Raw genomic sequence first — 22,593 nt, 5'->3', positions numbered from 1 at the left:
AAATGTCAGTTTCTATTATCAGCCATATTTACTATATTTTACCTACTTGGCTTGCTTCTAACTGCACTAATTTTGTTTGCATAAAAGCTTTTTAATTTTATAGGATCAAAATTGTTTTGCTTTTGTGTTGAGAGAGGGGAGGGGAGGAGAGAGAATGGGAAGGGGAGGAAGGAGAAGGGAGAAAGAGAGAAAGAGAGAGAGAGGAGTAGGAGGAAGAGGAGAGGAGAGCAGAGAAGGAGAGACAGAGACAGAGGGAGGAAGAAACATACACAGATGCAATTGGCCTCATGAGAGGGACTTTCCCAACTTTTGTTTATTGTATCAGTTTCAGAGGAAGGAAAATCTGCAGGCTTACTCATACCCCACATCCGACAGCCTCCACTAGCTACAGCTAGGGAGGATGATTACTGTTCCCAGATCCAGGATCAGTATTTTTCTGGACCAAGATGACTTTTTGTTTGTTTTGGGGGGGTTTTTTTTGTTGTTGTTGTTTTGCTAGGCAGTGGGATTAAGTGACTTGCCTAGGATCACACAGCTAGTAAGTGGTATGTGTCTGAACCCAGGTCCTCTTGACTCCAGGGCCGGTGCTCTATCCACTGCGCCACCTGGCTGCCCCCCAAGATGACTTTTTAAACCAGCAGCCAATGACTGTAGTTTCTTCCTGAGAGTTCCTTTTCTTTGGGCCACAGGGTAGTACAATGCCTAACCATCCAGGTGGGAACAGAGAGGCCCTGAGCGGTCTACTCCCTCTGTGCGCATTTTAACAGCTTCGAGGACTTTGTCAAGAACTCCCAGCCCCTGGCTCAAAACTGAGCTTCAGCCTTACAATCCTTCAGTCTTTGCAGCTCTCTGACACCTGGCAAGCTTCCGGGGAGACTATTTTCAGCCAATTTGCATGACAGTAAAGCTCCAACCACATGACTTTCAGGTTTGTTAGCTTTCTAGGTAGAAAATTAAACCTTTCTTCCTGTTTCAAAACTGTGTTTTTCCCCATGCAACATATGTTTGCTTTGGAAGGTGGGTCCCCAGGGTGTGACTACTACTTTTGCCCCTCAGAGTTATAGGAACAGACTTCAATGGTTAGAATTTTGAGTACTCATCTGTGAGCTCCAACCAGAGTGCTCACCATGGATTATCAGATAGACTTCATTCCCTTTTCAAAAGGGTATTTATGGGGCAGCTAGGTGTAGAAGTGGGCACAGCATGGGCCCTGGAGTCAGGAGAACCTGAGTTTAAATGTGACCTCAGACACATATTATTCACTAACTGTGTGACTCTGGGCCCCAACTGCCTCACCTAAAAAAGAAAGAAAGGGTATTTGACAATGTTCATTACTCTCTCCTCTTGGATATTTTCTCCTATCTGTGTGTGTGTGTGTGTGTGTGTGTGTGTGTGTGTGTGTGTGTGTGTGTGATACTACTCTCTGCTGTTTCACCTCCTACCTGTCTGGCCACTTTTTCTCAGTTGCCTTTGCTGGCTTGTCATCCATATCGTGTTCAGCAAAGTGGTGCAGCAGATAGAGCACTAGACCTGGAATGAGGAAGACCTGAGTTCACATCTGGGCTCAGACATTTGCTGGCTGTGTGACTCTGGCCAAGTCATTCAACCTCTCTTAGTCTTGATTTCCTCAGCTGTGAAGTGGGGATAATAATAGAGCCTCTCTTCCAGTTATCGTGAGGATCAGAGGAGATCTTTGTAAAGAACGTGGCACAGGGCCTGGAACATAGTAGGCTCTGTAAATGAATTCCTCTTTCCTCCTTCCCCCTTCTCAAGGTTCTGTCCTATACCCCCTCCTTCTATACTTATCTTTATACAGATAACTCACAGATATGGTCAAGTTCTGAAATCTACCAACCTGTCCTGACCTCTCTGGTGACCTCCAATCTCATGTCCACACTTCTCCAGCTGCCTTTCAGACTTCTCAAAATGAATGTCTAGTAGGCATTTTAAACTAAACATGTCCAAAATGGAACTCATCATCTTTACCCCTAAACCCTCTACTTTCCCCCATCCTCCTTCCCCCAGGCTCAGAATGAGGGTGTCATCTTGCACCCTCACTCCCTCATCCCTCATATCCAATCTGTTGCTAGGGCCTGCTGATTTTACTTTTGTAACATCTCTCAAATATGTCCCCTTCGCTCTTCTGATTCTGCCACCACTCTGGTGCAGGCCCTCATCACCTTGTGCCTGGATTGTCACTGTAGCCTGTGGGTGGGTCTGCCTACCTCAAGTCTCTCTCCATTCCAGTTCATCTTCCTTCAACCACCAAAGTGATTTTCCTACATTGTAGGCCCAATAATGTACCCCTACTTCCCCACCCTCCACCCCCTACTCAGTAAACTCCATTGGTTTCCTGTCACCTCCAGGATCAAATACAAAATATTCTGTTTGGCATTCAAAGCCCCTCATGACCTAGCCCCTCCTACCTTTCTGGTCTACTTATGTCTTACTCCTCAACACCTACTCTTCCATCCAGTGGCATTGGCCTCCTGGCTATTCCATGTACAAGGCACTCATCTCTGGGCATTTTCCTTTACTGTCCCCCATGACTGGAACACTTCCCCTCCTCATCTCTATTTACTTATTTCCCTGACTTCCTTCAAGCCCCAACTAAACTTCCATCTTCTACAGTAAGCTTTTCCCAACCCGTCTTGATTCTAACGTCTTCTTTTTGTTAATTATTTTCTCTTTATCCCATATATAGCCTGTTTGTACATATTTATTTATTTGTTGTTTCCTATATTAGATTGTGAGCTCCTTGAAGCCAGGCTCTGTCTTTTGCCTCTTTTTGTATCTTCACAGCTTAGCACAGTGCCTGATATATAGCTAGTGCTTCATAAATGCTTACTGACTGACTGAGAAATATATAGTTTAGTTATAAGTGTACATATAAATATATATATAGATAGGTAATCATGTGTATATGTACTCAGCTTCAGCCCCTCCCCTGAACTTCAGTCCCACATCACCATTGCCTGTTGAACATTGTAAACCTGATGTCCAGTGGTATCTTACATTCAGTGTGTCCAAAACTAAATTCATCATCTCTCCCCTCTTCCAAACTTGACATTATCTATCTAAGGCACCACCATCCTTCCAGCCTTCTTGGTTCATAACTTCAGCATCATCTTCCACTTCTTTCTCTCCCTCACCCCACACATCCAATCTGTTGCCAAATCTTGCTGTTTCTACCTCTACAACAGTCCTGTCGTCTGATCACTTCCCTCATTCACAAAGCTCCCCACTCAGTTCAGAACTTATTAGTTCTTGTCTCTCCCTACTCTAGTCCATCCTATAGGCAGCTACCAAAGGAATTTTCCTTAAGCATGGATTTAACCTTTTGACTCCAATTCAATAAACGTCAGAGGCTTCCTTTGCCTCTGGGGTAAAATATAAACTCTTCTGTTTAGCTTTTAAAACCCCAGCCTCTTTCCAGCTTCTTACCCTGTAATCCAGCCAAACTGGTTTTTTCTCTTTTCTTCACATCTTTGTACCTTTCCAGGCCATCCCCCATACCTGGAATACACTCCTTCCTCCTTCCTGTCTTATATAGTCCTTCTCTTCCTTCAATATGTAGCTTAAGTATCTACATGAAGCCTTTCCTGATTCCTCCCCCCACCCCACCACCACCACTAGTACCTTCCCTCATAAACCACTATTTAACTATTTTGTATTTGTTTTTCTTATATTGATTCTATATAGCCATATGAATATATTTACACACACATACATACATACACATACACTTAATCAATGTTTATCGATTGGTGATTGATGACTCACTGGATGAAAGCAGATGATGTCACACAGGAAATAGTTCATGATGGTTGAAGACTAATCCCTGGAGGACTTTGTAGAACACTGAAAGCCAGTTTGGAAGGTTACAGTCCGGCATCAAAGTCGCTTTGGGAGCCTCCAGTCTCTGAATTGTCTTGAGAAGTTCGCTCCTGTGCCCATACCAAGGGAGAGAGAGGGAGTGAGTCCAGAGGGAGTGATGCACTCCTCCCACCACTGGCCATGTCACTAGAGAGACTGGACCAGTAAGAGACAATGCATCATCAACTGAGAGCTGAGAGACACACCAGGGCCAAGCAGCTTCAGGACTTCACCAGGGACCACCATTGTACTCCAAGTTTGAGCTCACTCTTCCCAGGAACTTGTGTGTACCTGTGGGAGAGTGTGCCCCAGACTTTTGGGCAATCAACTGCTCTTACCATAGCACATTAGTAAATACTCTTTCTAAAAGCTACTTATGTATGGCTGATAATCAGTGGAAAGCACATTGATGAGGGCTCATTACCAACAGTAATAGGAACCTCCTAACCCTACTAGATTCTTGAATGAGATTGTAGCCACCCTCTGGGGATCCAATCCACCAGTGCTAATGATCTCAGTGCTAGGAACTCAGGGCTGATTTTTAAAATGCACATTATAGATTTAAAGCTGAAAGGAGGCTTTTTTAGTCCAATGCCCTCATTTTACATATGACGAAACTGAGATCCAAGGAGATGAAGAGACTTGCACAAGGTCACACAGACAGAAGAGGTAAGATTTGAACCTAGGTCCTAACTCTAAATTCTTTGCACTTTCCACTATTAACTTGCTTTCCTTGCTTTCCTTCCTTCCTTCCATCCTCCTTCCTTCCTTCCTTCCTTCCTTCCTTCCTTCCTTCCTTCCTTCCCTCCTTCTTCCCTTCCTCCTTCCCTCCCTCCCTCCATCCCTCCCTTCCTTCCTTCCTTCTCATTTCTTTCTTTCCTTTTTCTTTACTGAAGATCTAGCTCAGGCGGAGGTGCTAAATGTGTTGTGAAACTGAGAGGCTACATTTAGAACATTCTCATTACCATATCATTTTGCATAACCATTCTCCAGAAAGAAAAAAAAAATCTGTGAAAACACATTTATTCTTAACCAAAATTTTGTCCCACTTCTGTCCCTAAGCTGTTCTCTCAGCTCTTTCTTCTGCTTCCATATTGTTGTTCTTCACCTGTTTAAAACCCTAATGAAAGAAAGCCCAAAGCCAGGCTGTCCACCTGCCTCCATCCCAAGGAGGTCTGACCCACCCAGTGGTGACTTTCTTCAAATACCATTTCCACTCATTCTTTTAGTCTAGATAATACTCATTAGGGCTCTTTGATGTTCAACAGACATCTATGAAGTACCTACTGTGTGGTGTGTGGTTTGTCCTTCCTTCTCAAAGAGGCCATGACATCAAGGAGATGATGACATGACTTGCAATTGACTTTGATTTAAGTGAGGGAGGGCTGTGCAAAGTCACCAGCCTCACTTTCTCCTCCAGAACCGTCTGAGTCCGGTAGCAAGATATCAATCAGGGTGACTGGAGCTGGCCCAGGATGCAGTGGGAGACCTTGGATCTTTTAAGCTAAGGTCTTTCTAGGTTCTCCCTTTGAGTGAGGCAACCAGTTATCCCCTAAGGTGGGAATGTACTCCTTCCTTACCTCTTATTCTTAGGATCCCTAGCTTACTCCAAAGCTCAGCTCTGGTACCAGTTCTAATACGAAGCTTCTCGTTTTGAACCCAGTTAAAGTCTCTCCTTCCTCAAATTACCTTTAAATTTAACTGTGCAAATGTTGTATCCAGGCCTACACCCAAGTCCGCCATGGTAAGAAATGATTTGCTGTTGGTGTTTGCACCTTAAATAGTGCCTTGGGGACTTAATAAATGTCTGTTCAGTTGAACTGCCTTACTTTTCAGTATAAGCATACAGAATTAAGGAACAAAAAAAGGTACCCAAATAAAGAACTCTGAAAGAGTAAATATAATGAGGACTGGGTTGTGAAGGATACAAAACTGACTAACACATAATTCCCGTTCTGAGGTCGTGAAGGATTTTACAGTTTAGAGCAATGGGATATAATCACTTTGGAGAGGCAAATTTTTAAAAGGTGTAACTTTTATGTAAACAAATAAATTTGGTATATCTTACGTAATGAAGTAACATTACAGACATTAGCACAACAGAAAAGCATATTTTACCTCTTTGTCAGGTTAACTTCTAAAGCACAATGTTAAGTAATAATGTCCACTACATTACCAAAAGTTATTTCTTATTTTTTATAATTGCAAATTAAACATCTGACTTAAAAACAAATACCTAAAAAAACCCAAATAGCAGATTGACACAGTCAGATCACAAATAGACCTTTTTTTTACAACATACATCATCATACATTTATGAAACTCATATGGCAGTTGTCATAAATCATTAAAATGTATTATATGCCAACCTTAACAAAGTATATTCTATGATGTTATATTTTTGAAGGCTCTGGGCCAGGTGCTTACGAAGATTAAACAGTCCTTGCCCTCAAGCTCTCCATCTCCAGAGAGAGAATTGATGAACTCTGGGTGCAAGCTGAAGTATAATTTTTTTCACTTTCTTTATTTTTCATGCTTTTTTTTCCTTTACAACATGCCTAATATAGAAATATGTTTTGCATGATTTCACACGTATAATTGATATCATATTGCTTGCCTTCTCAGTGAGTGGGGGAGGAAATTTAGAACTCAGAATGTATAAAGAAAAGAACGTTAAAAATAAATAAATAATGATTTTTTTAAGAAGAAAAAATAAGTTGCAAGCTTTTTGTAAGGGTGAAATAGGTATAAGAAAAAGTGAAGTATGATGACTACTAGCCTTCCGATTGGTCCCCCTACCTCCAGTATCTCTCTGGCCTTTCCAATCTGTCTTCCACTGAGCTACAAAATCAGCTTTCTTAAAGCACGAGGCCCTCAAGAATTTTCAGTGGCTCCCTTTTGCATCTTGGCAGCTTGGCCTTTAAAGTCCTTCCTAATCTGGCTCCAAGCTGCCTTCCCAGATTGATTTCACATGATTCCCCTTCTGGCATCCACATTTCAGCCAAACTGGCTGAGTTATTTCTAGAACTCAGTATTCCACCTCCCATCTCTGTTCTCTTTGTGCCCGGTTGTCCCCAGGCCTGGGAGAGACACTGCCTCTTAGAATCCCTGGGCATCTCAAGGCTCTGCTTGGAGGAGAAGTCTTTCCTGAGCCCTGTCCTGGGAGGGTTTCCTCCCTCCTCCCTCCTTTACTTATCAGTGGACAAATGGGTGCTAGCTCCCAAAGAGCTGGGGCTTTTTTGGTCTCATTTTTGCCTCCCTAGACAGAGCACAGAATTCAGCACAGAGGTGGTGCTTAATAAATGCTCAGCAGAGAGGACTGGTTGAGTTTGACCAGATGCTTTAGTAAGCTCCTGGAGGGAAAGGAAAAAAGCTCCCCCCGGCTTAGCCCTGTGCCTGGCACAGAGTGAGATCAAGGAATCCTGGTCGGAAGTGACCTTGGCGACTCTCTAGTCCAGCTCATCTCCCAGAGGAATCCCCGCCGTCATATATCCAACAAAACTGGTGATCTAGACCAGGGGTAGGGAGCCTGTGACCTCGAGGCCACACATGGCCCTCCAGGTCCTCAAGTGTGGCCCTTTGATGCAATCCAAACTGCGCAGAACAAATCTCTTTAATAAAAGGATTTGTTCTGTAAAACTTGGGCTCAGTCATACTTGAGAACCAAGAAGGCCACGTGCGGCCTCGAGGCCACAAATTCCCCACCCCTGTTCTAGATTGTCAAGATCTTTCTCTGTTACCGACTTGGTTATCCCCAGTGTGAGCTACTCTTCCCAGCGTTGCATATAGCTAGGTGGCACTGGGCTGGGAATCAGGCAGATTCTTCTTCCCGAGTTCAAATCTGGCTTCAGACATTTACTAGCTGTGTGACCCTGGGTAAGTCACTTCACCCTGTTTGCCTCAGTTTCCTCATCTATAAAATGAGCTGAAGAAAGAAATGCCCTACCACTGCAGTATCTCTGCTGAGAAAACCCCAAATAGGCTCATGGAGAGTCAGAAACAAACAGTCAGCCAACTTGGTGTGTGATACATGTTTGTTGAATTGAATTCAGGTGTGTCTCATTCTGGATTAACACATCGGTTCCTGAAGGGACAGATCTGGTTTCCTCGTATGCTGGAGATGGAGTCCCCCATCCTGCCTCTTACCCTTTTAAATGGGTGAGTCCTTGAGCCCTTTGTCCAGGATGAAAAGATGTTGCCTTAATGTAGAGAGAGAGTGGTATTACATAGTCTTCTCCCCTATGGGAAAGTTTTAGTTTATTTCTCTGGGCCTCATCTAAACGTGGCCTATCAGTGGGACAGCAACATTCCTCCAAGGAGACATTAACCACAGATAAGGAGGAGGGTGAGGGAAGAGAAAACAAAGCTGAAGTAGAAATAGGAAAGGTTGTTATTTGTCAGACAGGTACGTGGTTCAGTAGATAGAGCACCAGAAATGGAGTCAGGAAGACCCGAGTTCAAATGCAGCCTCAGACACTTACTATCTGTGTGACCCTAGGCAAGTCACTTAACCTAGTTTGCCTCAGTTTCCTCATCTGTAAAATGATCTGGAGGAGGAAATGGCAAAATGCTATGGAGAAAGAAGAGATGAAGAGGGGGAAGGGGGAGAGGAGAGAGAGAGAGAGAGAGAGAGACAATAGAGAGATAAGAGGTAGACGATATAGATGAGACAGGAATAGATAGCTAGAAATAGTGAGTAGGAAAGAATAAATAGAGGTTGTTACCTAGCAGCTGCTTTAGGCTCTTTGAAAAGGCAGACTCCTTTACGCTGTACCAAAGGGCATTCTGTATAGATTTTTCATCTGTATCTAGTGCGTAGGTCACTAGAAAGTATGCTAAATTTGGAGGCAAATGACCAGGATTCGAATCCTGATTCTGCCACTTACTCCCTGTGTGACCTTGGGAAAGTCACTTAACCTCTGAGAGGGGCTGGACTAGATACCCTTTGAGGCCCCTTCTACTTCTAAAATATATGATCTTCTCACTCAATTAAACAACATTCATTAAATACATATCATTTGCCAAGCACTGGGGAGTCAAAGATAAAAATGAAGCCATTCCTGCCCTCAGGGATCTTATATTCTACTGGGAGCCCAGATACAACTTGTGTATAGGTAAGTGTAATACAAGGCAGATTGAGGAGGAGGAGGAGAGCTCTGATGATGACGTTGACACCAGGCAGCATGGTACGAGATCAGGAAGAACTTAATGGAAGAGGCAGCACTGAGTAGAGGATGGAGAAAGATATGGACTCTGAGAGGCAGACCCTCTCTGTCTGGCCTTCCTTCACCCATAGATGTTCTGAGATGAGAACATGCAACAGGTCATACAACAATCACTTCTGGGCTCCCAGCACATTCTGTCCCAGGGCCAAGAGCTGATGTGATGTCATTCTAGCATCTGGCCAAATCCTAGCTCCAAAGGTCTCTCTCCCTCTCTCTCCCTCTCTCTCTCTCTCTCTCTCTCTCTCTTTTTCCCTCCCTCCTCTCTCTGTCTCTCTGTCTGTCTCTGTCTCTCTTTCTCCTCACACTATTCTCCCCTTCTTTCCTCTCTTCTGTTCTCTCTGTCTCGCTCTATCTCTGCCTCCTATTCTCCCCTTCTTTCTTCTTTTCTCTCTTTCTCCTATTCTCCCCTTCTTTCTTCTCTTCTCTATCTCTTCTCTTCTCTTCCTTTATCTCTGTCTCTCTCTGTCTCTGCGTCCCTCTCCCTCTCCACACCCTCTCTGTGATTTGCCAGGACGGGGTTGCTGACCAGCTAGCTAAATCAGGTCAAGGCCTGGCATCTGGCAGTTCCTTGAGCCTTATCAGCCAGGAGCAGTGCACGAGCAGCTTATGAAACATCCATGAGTCATGGAAGGATAGAATCTCTAGCCAGAAGGAAGGCCAAAGGCCATCTGGTCCAATCCAAACTCAAGAAAGGATCCCCACGACAGCATAGTCTAAAAACTGGGATTACCAGCATCATGTACATAGTGCAGCAAGGGACCTCAGAGGCCATCTTGTTCAATCATTCCATTTTACAGGTGAAAAAACAGAAGCCCACTGAGGTAGAATAATTTACCCCATGTTATTCATGGATAAATGGCAGACCTGAACTGAGATTTGAACCTAAATCCAAATGTAAGCATCTTTCCACTGTAAAATGCTGCCTCAGGGAAACTTGCTGTCTTCTGAGGCCACCAGTTCTATTTTTGGGGTGGCTATGTTTGTTAGGAATTTTCTCCTTCTCTCAAGCCTAAAACTGCCTTTCTCTAACTTGGAGGATCTTATAATTTAGAGCTGGAAGGGATCTAAGAGGCCATTAACAGATGAGGAAACTCAGACAAAGTTAAGTGACTTGCCCAGGGTCACACAGCTAGTAAGTATTTGAACCCAGGTGTTCCTGAGTCCAAGTCTAGTGCCCTATCATCTATGCCTATGATTCATCTATTGCTCCCAGTTGTTCCTGCTGGGGCCAGATCAAAAGCATCTAATCCCTCTTCCAGGTGAGAGTTCCTGATAGAGTTAGAGGCAACTGTCCAGTCCCTGCTAAATCTTCTCTTCCCAAGGCTAATGATTCCCAGCTCCTTCAAACAGTCCTCACATAGCATGAACTCAAGGCCTTTCATCATACTGGTTGCCTTCTTCTGGACACTATCTACCTTATGGAAAGAAAAATGAAAAGAAATGAGCATTTAATTCTTACCCTTTAATGTTTTATCTATTTTTAACATTCATTTAAAAAAATTTGAGTTCCATATTCTTTCTGCCCCTCCCCCACCCTTTGAGAAGGCAAGCAATATGATAATATCAATTATGCACATGAAGTCATGCAAAACATTTTCATATTAGCTGTTTTGCAAGAAAGAAAGGAAGGAAGGAAAGAAAGAAAGAAAAGAAAAGAAAAATTATGCTTCAGTCTGCACTCGAAGTTTTCTGAAGGTAGATAGCATGTCTCGTACGGGTTATTTGGAACTGTCTTGGATCATTGTCTTGATCGGGGTAGACAAGTCTTTTATATTTGGTCCTTGTTGCAATATCACTGTTACTGTGCATAATGTTCTCTGGTTCTGCTCCCTTCACTTTGCATAAGTTCATATAAATCTTCTCAGGTTTTTCTGAAACCATCTTGTTTGTCATTCCTCATAGCACAACAGTATTCCATTACAACCACAGATTGCAACTTGTTCAGACATTCCTCAATTAATGGGCATCCCCTCAGTTTCCAATTCCACCAACAGTGCATCAGTGTCCCTATTTTTCCGCATCCCCTCCAGCATTTGTCTTTTTCCTTTTCTGTCACATTAGCCAATTTGGTGGGTAGGAGATGGCACCTCAGAGTGAAACAAGCATTTATTAAGCACTTTCTACATGCTGGATACTGTGCTAAGCCTTTTACTATCTCATTTGATAAACCAGAGAGGTTGCTATTATTATCCCCATTTTACAATTAAGGAAACTGAGGCAAACAGGAGAGAAGTGGCTTGCCCAGGGTCACACCACCAGTAAGTGTCTGAGTCCATATTTGAACAAAGGTCTTCTTGACCTAAATACAATATTCTAGATGTGATCTGTCAAGGGCAGTAGACAGTTTCATTTATTCAGGGCCACATGCACTATAAATCATTTCCATATCCCTTTAATGTTGATTTTTTTTTTTGGCAGGGGAAGGACCATTATGTAATAGCCGTTTTAAAGTAATACTACTTTCACAGGGTCTTTCAAATGTGTTTTCCTTTACATTGTTGTGGTCATCACATAAACTGATCTGTCAGACAAGTCTTGTCAAGGATCTCCAAATTCTTCATATTTGTCATTTTCAGCACCTGGGGCATCCATTCATTCATAAAGTAATTTTTGTCTGTAAATAGAAGGCAGGTAGGTGGCCCAGGGGATAGAGTGCTGGGCCAGGAATAAGGAAGCTCTGAATTCAAAGCCAGTTCAGACACTAGCTATGAGACGTTGGGGGGGGGAAACGGGACATTTATTCTAGGTCTGTCTCTCTTTCCCCATCTGTAAAATGGGGATAGAATAATGCCTAACTCACAGGGTTGCAGCGAGGACCAAATGAAATCAAATATTTTTAAAGCACTTCGTAAACCTTGAGGTGCTATTTAATAATAGCTATTATTATATTAATATCAATAACTATAGATATTATTAATTCCTGCCTACAAATATCTTTCCTAAGAATCACCATCATCATTCTAGGAGCGGAGACCTAGAACCAGAAGAGACCTCAGAGGACAGCTAGTACAACCCCCATTTTACATAGAGGGAAACTGAGACCCCTGAAGGTGAAGTCAGTTACCATAGAATCACATGTGTTGCACTAGAAGAGACTTCAGACTTCCACTCTTTTATTTTGCAGATAAGGAAACTGAGGTAATGAAGTCAGAAGTCAGAACCCAGGTCCGATGTCTCCAGAGTCAGGGCTCTTTCTACTGGACCATGACTCCTGATATCCTCCTCATGATGAGACCTGGTCAGAATCCCACATCTCCTACTTACTTGGGCAAATCATTTAACTTATTTGTGCCTCAATTTCCTTATCTGCAAAATGAGGGGGCTGGGCTGATGAGATGGTCTCTGAGGTTCTTTCCAGCTCAACTTGTATGCTCTTTAGATGCCTTGAGTACTTTTATAGTTTACAAAACACTTTCACCTCCATCCTTCAGTTCATTTGATGTTTCCAATGTCCCTGGGAGTAAGGGAGGGAGGGCAGGGATAATCACCCCATTTTATAGATGAAAGAGCTGAAATCGTTGGCCTGGTTTGTGTACCTTAGGCAATTTAATGGATTAGAGAGGGGAGGGGCTGGATGTATGCAGACTAAGTCACATCTTCTAGGAGCCTATTTCCTCATCTGGAAAATGTGAATAACGATTCCTGCCTAAAACACCGGGTTATAATGAGGGTTCAGTGAGAGGAGGATGGATAGGAGAGATATTGAGGAGATGAAATTCATCAAACTTGTATACAGGGAAGCCTGTGGTGAGGGAAGGTGATAATTCAAAGAGAAAATGGACAGAACACGTTTTGTAAATGGGAAAGCCCCTAGGAACAAAGGGATTATTACTCACATATCAGCCCCACGCAGCGCTGTCCCTGGTCATGGTGATTCAGAACTCAGTAAATTTCACTGACAACCTTTTCAGCGGTGGGTAAAGTGAAAAATTCACCAAAACAAAGACGGAACTGCCTTGTTCTCTCCATTCTCCTTCAGTTTCTTACTTTCCCCCACTCTCCGCCCACCCCTCACATTCAAGTTTTAGCTCCTCAGTATCTCTTCCATCCACCCCCTTTCTCAATATTCAGAAAACCAGCACCCTAGTGAGGGTGCTCATCACCCCCAAAGACTACAATAGTCTCCTAATTGGTCACCCTGCTGCCATGCACTGCCTTCTTTAGTGTATCTTTCACACAGCTGCCCAGATAATCTGGTGCTGGGGTCAGGAAGACCTAAGTTCCAATCCAGCCTGAGACACTCCCTAGCTCTATGGCCCTGGACAAGTCACTTAACCCCTCTCTGCTTCAGTTTCCTCAACTGTAAAATGGGGATAATAATACAGTCTGCCTCCCAGGGCTGCTGTGAGGATAAAATGAGGTAATATAGTTGGTAATAGAATTATAATATGATGTAATTATATTATTGTGCTATAATTATATTATTATAATATAATATGCTACCATAATAAAATGAGATAATATAATTGTTGTGAACCTTAGTAGTTATTATAAAAGCCCAGGTATGACCAGTGGTACTCGGGAATCTTTCACAACTCTCTATTGCATCCAGGATGAAACAGAAATTCTTCAGCTTGGGATTTAAAGCACTTGGCTCCAACCTTCTTTTCCAGACTGCTTTCCCTTCACACCCTCGGTATTCCCACCACGCTGACCTTCTCATAGTTCCCTGAACTCAGCATTTCCCCTCTGGACACTGTGATTTGCACAACATGTCCTAAAGTGCTCTTCCTTTTATCACGAGTCCTTCTTAGAATCCTTTTCTTCTGTTGAGATCACCCTGCCTGGAGTCAGGAAGATCTGAGTTCAAATGTGACCTCAGAAACTTACTAGCTGTGGGACCTTGGGCAAGTCATTAACCCTGTTTGCCTCAGTTTCTTCATATGTAAAATGACCTGGAGAAGGAAATGGCAAACCATTCCAGTGTCTTTGCCAAGAAGACCCCAAATGGGGTCACAAAGAGTTGGAACAACTTAACAACTTCCATGAAGTCTTTCCTATCTGTGTCCCCTCCCCACCTCCCACCTCCAGCTTTTGGAGCTGTCTTTTCTCAGATGATCTCATGTTTAGGCGACTGGGTGGTGCAGTGGACAGAACACTGGGGGAAGGAAGTTTGTTTTGGACCTCAGACTTGACTGTCCAACCCAGATTTCCCAAGTTAGACCTCTATTGTCTATTTCATGATGCCCTTCTAATTTTATCATTATGGTGATTTTTTTTCAATCACAATCTCCCTCAGGAATCCATTTGGGGGCCAGAAACTATTTCATGTGCTTGGAGAGAAGCACTGTGTACAATGTCAACAGTAGTAAACGAGAGTCAGGGGGCCTGGGTTTGAATCTAAATTTAGGTATTTCCATTGTCATTGGATCAGAAGTAAAGGACTTGATCTCTCTGGGCCTTGGTTTTCTCATTAGTCAAGCAGAGGATAAAAACTCAGCCTACCTTGGGGTGGGAGGTGCGGGATTTTGAAGGAAACACTTTGTAAACAGCTCTAAAATGGAACTTGTTATTATTTAAGAGTTCATTGGTACTTTCTTTGATTTCCTCCCGGGCTTGAAAGAGACCTCTCTGGGACCTCAGGGTTCCCTCCCCCACTTTCCTTCCTCACTTTGAGAACTGATGTTCCTGGCAAACTGGGGTGGGTGACTGACTGGATATTCTGGAATCCTAAACTAACTTCAGCTAAAGTGGGGAGGGAGTCCTGGGAAGGGCAGGGCAGCTACTCAGGGTGGCTCTAGACTGGATCAGCCTACATGCCTGTGGAGCTCTTAGCAGGTTTCACTTTCCAATAAACAGAAGTCAAATAAGCTGGGGCCCCCACCCCTTACTGACCTCTGGTAACATTTAATAGCCTGTGAACTGATTCAAGGAGAATGAAACAGAATCAGGAAAGCAACAGGTGAAATGACTACAATAATGTCACCCCAAAAGACCATTAAGATGAAACTTAACACTGTAATTTTCACAACTAGTCTTGGCCCTAGAGTAGGTAGAAGGAAATACACCTCCCTCCTTTCACTGGAGAGGTAGGAGGCCTATGGGTGTGGAGTCCTCACTGTCAGAAGAGATCTCAAGTTGATTTTGCCTGTTTTCTTTGTTTCAATGAAATGCTTCTTGAGGGAGATTGGGTGGGAAGAGGAATATCTAGACGAGACAGCACTTAAAGCCCTCTTAATGCTCCCGCTTTCACCTCCATTGTTGGGGTGTAGGGTGTGTGCAGGGAGGACTAGAGCCTCTGGTGTGCGGGGGCGGGCGGAGCCCTTTTCAGGTCTGCTCATCCACCTTTGGGGTCCACCTTTACCCAACTCTCACTTGGGACTCCAAGAAGCTGAAGCACGCCCAGCAGCCACAGCCCGGTAAACAGCCCCGGCAGATGGGCTAGACCAGGGTAAGGCTGACAGGCCTCAGACCTGTTGGTGAGTTACAGGGGTGTCTACCCAAGCAGGTGAAGACTTCCCCTGGTAGAATGGGAACAGTTTGTTCCGGTGGCCACGAAGGTGGCTGGAAAACAGGTGCTATGGAGCTTAGTCAGACATTGAAGATGCCTAGGTCATCCATCCATTGCACTGCCAGCCATCGCCAGTCATCTTGACTTTTGTCCTGCTACTGGATTTCAGTGACTCAGGAAGAGACAGCGAGGCTGAGGACTTTGTACAACTCTGTTTCACTTAAATTCAATTCACTTACTAGTTAAGATAACGCCTTGTGAGACGATTGGTCCTCTTTGAAAGCAAAAGACAAGTGACAACAATCTCCATTGAATCCTATATATCTTGGTTATACATGGCTGCTTGCATGTTGTCTCCCACATTAGACTCTGAGCTCCCTGAGGGCAAGAACTATTTCTTGCCCCCCCCTTTTTTTTGTTATATCCCCAGAGCTCAGTTTAGTGCCTGGCACACAGTAGGTGCTTAAATACCTACTAACTGACTTAAATGCTTGTTTGACTGACTTTTCAATGAAGCAAAAGGCATAATAATGCTTTAAAAATGAAATTAAAAGACATCATTAAAATAAAAATTGTAACAATCTAGCATGTTTTGTTGCTGTTTAGTGGTTTCAATTGTGTCCGACTCTTCATGACCCCTTTTGGGGTCTACTTGGCAAAGATACTGGAGTGGTTTGCCATTTTCTTCTCTAGGTCATTTTACAGATAAGAAAACTGAGGCAAATGGGGTTAAGTGGCTTGCCCAGGATCACCCAGCCAGATTTGAAATTGGGAAGATGCATTTTCCTGACTCCAGGCCTGGCACTCTATCCACTGTGACATCTGGCTGCAGGAATCAGGAAGACCTGAGTTCAAATCCAGCCTCAGACACTTATTAGCTAGTTGACCCTGGGCAAGTCACTTAACCTTCTTTCCTCAGTTCCCTCATCTGTAAAATGGCAAACCACTCTGGTATCTTTGCCAAGAAATCCCCAAAAGGGGTCATGAAGATTCAGAAACAACTGAACAACAGTTTGTTTTTTCAAACTTTCTGAGTCCAGGCCCAGTGCTCCTAGGCATGTAGTTATTAGCAAGCATTTTAAAAATGCCTGCCATGTGCCATTAATAGATCCTTTCATTCATTCATTCAAAAAATTTATTAAGTGCCTCCTATGTGCCAAGCACTGTGCTAAGCAATGGAGATACACAAAGAGGCAAAAGACAGTCCCTGCCCTCAAGGAGCTTACAATCTAATGAGAGAAACAACATGCAAACAGATACATACACAGTGAGCTAAATGCAGGATAAATAGGAAAAAATTAGGCAAGGGAAGGCAGTGGGATTAAGAGCAGTTAGGGAAGACCTCCTGTAGAAGGTGGGATCTTAGTTGGAACTTAAAGGAAGACAGGGAGATCAGCCCCCGCCATCTGGGAGCTGATCATTTGCTATCTAGTCTTGGGCTGTTCTCTGTACTTTTTCTTGCATGCTTTTCAAACTTCTTGAGGTCAAGAACTGACTTTTTCTTTGGTGACCCCAGCAGGATTATAAGTGTAGAGCTGGAAGACTGTTAAATCCAACCCCCTTATGTTAACTGGCAGGAAACTTGGGGTCCAGAGAGATGTCCCCCAGGCTGCGTAAATAGTCCTGTCCTGCCTGACTCTATCCCTTCTCCAGCTGGGTAGAGGTTAATAGCCCATGAACTATTCAGGGAGAATTAAACAGAATCAGGAAAGCAGCATATGAGAGGAGCACCCTGCTCTCTGGTCACAGTTTGGTCATTCAGTGACACTGGACAAGCCACTTCTTCTAATTATCATCATAGCTAGCATTTCTATGGAGCTTTCAAAGATGATCTAATTTGACCCTCACAGCAACTCTGGGTGTGTGTGTGTGTGTGTGTGTGTGTGTGTGTGTGTGTGTGTGAGAGAGAGAGAGAGAGAGAGAGAGAGAGAGAGAGAGAGAGAGTGAGAGAGAAAGAGAGAGATTATTATCCCCATTTTACAGATGAGGAAACTGAGGCTGAGAGAAGGTAAGTGACTTGCCTATTCCACAGGTAGTAAGGGTCTGAAGCTAAATTTGAACTCAAGGCTTTGTTCCAGAACCAGAGCTCGGTCTACTGAGCCACGTCCCACCCTGATGCCTTTTTAGGGTCCAGGGTCCTCCTTTATTGCTGCTGTTTGTGCCTTGTTCTCCACAAGGACCGTGACATCAGGGAGGTGATGCCGTGACTTGCAAGTGAATTGGATTTAAGTGAGGCAGGGCTGTGCAAAGGGACCAGCCTCACTTTCTCCTCTAGAGCCATCTGGGTCCAGTGGTAGCATGTAGACTAGGATGACCAGAGATGCCCCCTCCTCCTTTGTAAAATAAGGGGAGGCAGCAGATCAGACTACATCTAAGGGCCCTGCTGTGACATTTTTTGACTCTAAGAAATGCTCATTGAATTGATTTGAAAAGATACTGGGGTGGGGCAGGGGTGGGGTGGGGGGATCAGGTAGGCACTCCTGTGCCTGGGGGGCATAGTCCGTGTTAGTTTTCATTTATACAAGCATGTTAAGGTTTACCAAGCACTTTACTAGCATTATCTCATAGTAGTGTCATGGCAGTCCTGTGAGGTATGTGCCATTATTATCCCCACTTTACAGAGGAGAAAAGTGAGGCTCACCGACGTGGCTGATTCATCTAGGTTCACGCCTGAGGTGGAATTTGAGTCCAGCTATGTCTGACGCCAACTCCAACTGTCTATTCCCCATGAAGGCAGGTCTACCCTTATTGCATGAACATGCTCCAGTCCCTTCACTAAGTCAGTCAACAAGCATTTATTAAGGGCTTTCTAAGTGCCAGGCACTGTGCTCAATGCTGAGGCTACAAAAGACAAAGGTGAGACAATCCCTGCCCTCAAGGGGCTCACATTCTAATGGGGGAGAAAAGTCGCCAGTGACTGATGAGCAAACGAGATATAGATGGGGTAAATGGGGAGTTATCTCAGAGGGAAGGCTAGACTGGCCTTAGAGGAGACTGAGACAGACTTCCTGCAGAAGGTGGGATTTGAGCTGCTTTGGAGGAAGTGGGGAAGGCTAGGAGGCAGAGCTGTGGAGGAAGAGCGTTCTAGGCTTGGGGGATGGCTGATGCAGGGGCACGGAGTGTCATGAGGAACAGCAGACTGAACAATGTTGTAGGGTAAGAGAGGGCATGGAGGTCATTAAGCTGGGACCCAGTACACTGACCATCCACGAAGACGCTTGGGAGGCTTAGCAGATACAGAGACTAGAGGTGGCAGGAAACACCACAGGAGCCCTGATTGGTCACCCTCTGAGCTGGCTCCTGAGGCATTTGGTTTTGGGGACTCCTCGGTACCACAAGGGTAGAAGGATAGGTTGAGGCTGGAACTTAGCCAGACAACAGGCATGTTCTCATTGAATGTTCTAATACGATGTATTTGAGGTGGAGTGGACAGTGAGCCAGGCCTGGAATCAGGAAGACCTGAGTTCAAATGCAGCCTTAGACACTTACTAGCTGTGTGATCCCGTGCAAGTCACTTAACCCTGCTTGCCTCAGTTTCCTCATCTGTAAAATGAGCTGGAGAAGGAAATGAAAAACCACTCTAATATTTCTGCCAAGAAAACCCCAAATGGGGTCACAAAGTGTCAGACATGACTGAAATATGACTGAAACACAGAAACTAACTCACCAATTCCCAACCATTCAGAGAAAGATCGAGGAAGATTCCTCTATCTCTGATGGAAGATCTCAGAAGCCACGTAGAAGAACTGCTAGGGCTTAGATTCTTAGAATCTAGCCAATACCTCACAGACTCTCAGATTCTTCAAGTCTGGCTAATATGGTGGATCTTTAATAAACCTTGTCTTTGGCTGGGAAAAAAAAAAAGAAATACTAGTAAATGGCATCATCACTGAATCTAACAGCACTTATGCATCACCCGTAGTGGAAGGGTGAGCAGCCCTAAGAAAAATGGAACAATATGGGTGTGTGTAGATCACTAGACTTGGAACAAAGGACTCAACCAGACCAGGGCACTGTGTGACCAGTGCAAGATGCCTTGGATTGTCTGCTGGGCAGCCAGGGGTCTTCAGTCTTGGGCTGGCGTAGTGGATACTACCAGAGTTCTATGTCTGAGGAAGACAAGGAAAAGACGGCTTTCATCTGTCCTGCCAGATCCGACCAGTTTGAATGAATATCCTCAGGGATTTCAGGGCCACCAGCCACTTTCCAAAGGCTAGGGAGAAAGTCTTTAGTGTTAGTGTGAGTGTCCCTGGATGATGGGAGAAGCGAACATCTCTCTCTTATAGTTAATAACTAATTATTGTATTAGGACCAAGGTTTTTCCCCTTTTCTACTTCCTCATCCAGAAACCAACAAGTGTGGGAAATCTGTCTTAGAGATTTACCCAGGCCAAGATCTAAACACACAGACAGTAAACAAAATTCTAAGTTTGGACTCATGGGTATATTCCTGCTCACTGTACTTCCTCACACAGGTCTGGGAAAATGTTGATTCTCTCTATTATCAAGGCAGGTGATATGGAAATTGATGTCTCTTTGACCAAGATTTGAGTGACCTAAGTCACAGCACCCCAAGATAGCCCACCTCCCATTGTGTTAATCAATCAGAGTTGATTAGGCATCCCCTCAGGAACACCTACTCTTCAAAGAGCATATAAACTGTGAGCCCACCACCATGAAGGGTCTTTTGTCTAAGAGAGATGGCCAAATGACCATCTTTTTATTAATAACATGCTGTCCTTATTAATAAAATTATTAAATTACACAGAAGCTATGTCTCTTGTGAACCCCGAATCCCATGAACTCCACAAACCCCAATTTGAAACAGTCTGTTCTAAGAAAAAGACAAACAAAATTGGGGTACACAGTACGTGGTGTCCGTGGTTTAATTTCTTAAAGTGGCTTGACATGCATTGCAGGGGAGCTCAGTCCAAAACTGGGCCCCCCTAAGGGGAGCCAATTCACAACTGGCTCAGTTTGGGATTTTGGGGTGCAGCTTTATATGCCCTTCAAAGAGTGGGTGTTTCCAAGGGGAGACAATCAACCGTGATTGGTCGACATACTAGGAGGTAGGTGGGTTCCTTAGATCACTCAGTTCACAGGGGCCATATATGGCTCACCATCAAAGGAAATACCACCCCCATTCTTGGAAGTCTGTGTCCACCTAAACCTGAGTAGGATAAAATCAATTCTGGCCTGGGTTCGAGTTTGACCAAAATAAGAAGATTCAATGCAATCTCATTGTCAGAGATGTCCTTCTGAACTTTGGTCAGAAGGCTGACAGGGGAAGCTCTGAGTCCCCAGTACACAGATTATCAAGAGAAATCTCGAACCTTTTTAACAATCACAATGCCTTCATTGCCTCTGGTAAGACACTGAGGAAACATGATGGAGGTGTGACTCCTCCACCTGTTGGCTTTTTCCAATCTTTCTCTCCCTTCATCAAACTCTCACTGAAGACACTCTTCCAGGGGCCAGAAGACCAGGATCTCTCCTCTCTCTTCCGGGCTCTTCCCAATAATGCCTCTCACCAGATTAAGTAATCAATCTCCACCAATGAGGAAAGAATTATACAAATGACCTTTGAGCCTCAGATTTTATTCATTTGATTCTGCAGGGAATAGGGAGCTGTGGGATTTTGTGGAGTAGGGGATGACACGGTGACCCGAGCTTTAGGAAAATCCCTTTAGCAGCTTCACCTCAGACTCAGTTTCCTACCCTGCCAAATGGGGACAGATCATGAGGTTCCTACCTCACAAGGCTATTGTGACAGGCCAAAGGAGAGCATGCCAGCTCAGCCATTGACTCCCTGTGTGACCCAGGCAAAGATACTGAAACTGGGCCTTAACCCTGGGCCTCATCGGCAAAAGGATAGGGTGGTATTAGATGACCTCTCACTTCACTTCCAGCTCGAAAACGATGCTGATTCTGCATATCAAACTTCAAAACAGTCAGTTAGGGAGGGGCAGGTAAGTGATGCAGTGGATAGAGTAGCAGCCTGGGAGTCAGGGGGACCTGAGTTCAAATCTGGCCTCAGACACATAACACTTACTAGCTGTGTGACCCTGGGCAAGTCACTTAACCCCAACTGCCTCACTTAAAAAAAAAAAGAACCAGTTAAATATCAGCTGTGATTATTATTGCTTCTAGGGTGAAGCATTAGGCTGTTAGGATGGGGGTGGGGGAGGGGGGCCTGGTTACATAGCCTAAACCAGAATTTCTTAACCTGGGGTTTGTGAAATTGGAAAAAAATAATTATATCTTTCTTTTCGCTATAATGGGTTTACTATATTTTTATTTTATGTATCTTAAAAACATGATCCTGAGAAGGAATGGCCCGACGGATCCAGGACATAGAAAAGGTGAAGAAATCTTGGCTTAAGAGGACCCCAGGACAGGACTCCTGGGGCCAAGAGAGGAAGGGTGGGTTGGGCTTTATTTGCCAAGGCTCTTCTATGAAAATGGGCCTATTTTTAAACCTGTACCTGGGGCCTCATGGGGAGTTACCTTTGCCTCTTAGCCTGATGTGAATCCAAGGTCCACACGGGGTGGGGGAGGAAGAAGGCAGACAGCGGCTCCTGCTGAGTGAGTCACCTTAGAAACCTCTCCTGGGTGGTCAGACCAGTTGGTCTGTTGAGCTGTTGCTTCCCTCTTTGACCCTGCAGAGTCTGACAGTGCTAGAACTGCCTGGGCACCGGGCCTGGCAGTCTGGAGAAGCCCGGAGGTAGGCCTGGCTCTGCCTTCACTCACTGCGTGATCTTGGGCAGGGTACTGGCCACTTCCCTTTTTGTGGGCCTCCTTTAGAGCTGTAACTGGAAGGATTCTGCTTTTGGTGGTTTTTTCGGTCCCATCTTGTGATTTTATTTTTTAAGGGAACTTCCTCTGACAAGAAAGTCCTAATGCCAGTACATGGCAACTTGTAGTCTTGGAGGGGTGGGAACCCTGTGGCATTGAGGCCACATGTGGCCCTCGAGGTCCTAGATTCAATCAAAGGGCCGAACCAGAGCTCTAAGGGGAACTTAAGAGACCCTTGAGTTCAATT

The 22,593-nt window shown here is 44.4% G+C and overlaps 1 long non-coding RNA gene across 1 annotated transcript in view; it reads right to left on the bottom strand.

Annotated features, from left to right (window-relative positions):
* Window positions 1-22,364, bottom strand: part of LOC110196768 (uncharacterized) — a 28,764-nt gene extending 6,400 nt beyond the window's left edge. The window contains exons 1-2 of the long non-coding RNA XR_002321310.2: window positions 22,059-22,364; window positions 3,784-3,947 (exon numbers count right to left, since the gene is read on the bottom strand). This is a non-coding gene — a long non-coding RNA (uncharacterized LOC110196768). The remainder of the gene's footprint in view (window positions 1-3,783; window positions 3,948-22,058) is intronic.
* Between the last annotated feature and the right edge of the window lie 229 nt (window positions 22,365-22,593).

This window comes from Phascolarctos cinereus, unplaced genomic scaffold (genome assembly GCF_003287225.1).
Source record: "Phascolarctos cinereus isolate Bilbo 61053 unplaced genomic scaffold, phaCin_HiC Scaffold_4;HRSCAF=312, whole genome shotgun sequence".
Classification (NCBI taxonomy): Eukaryota; Metazoa; Chordata; class Mammalia; order Diprotodontia; family Phascolarctidae; genus Phascolarctos; species Phascolarctos cinereus.
This window is presented reverse-complemented; position numbering and strand designations above follow the sequence as displayed.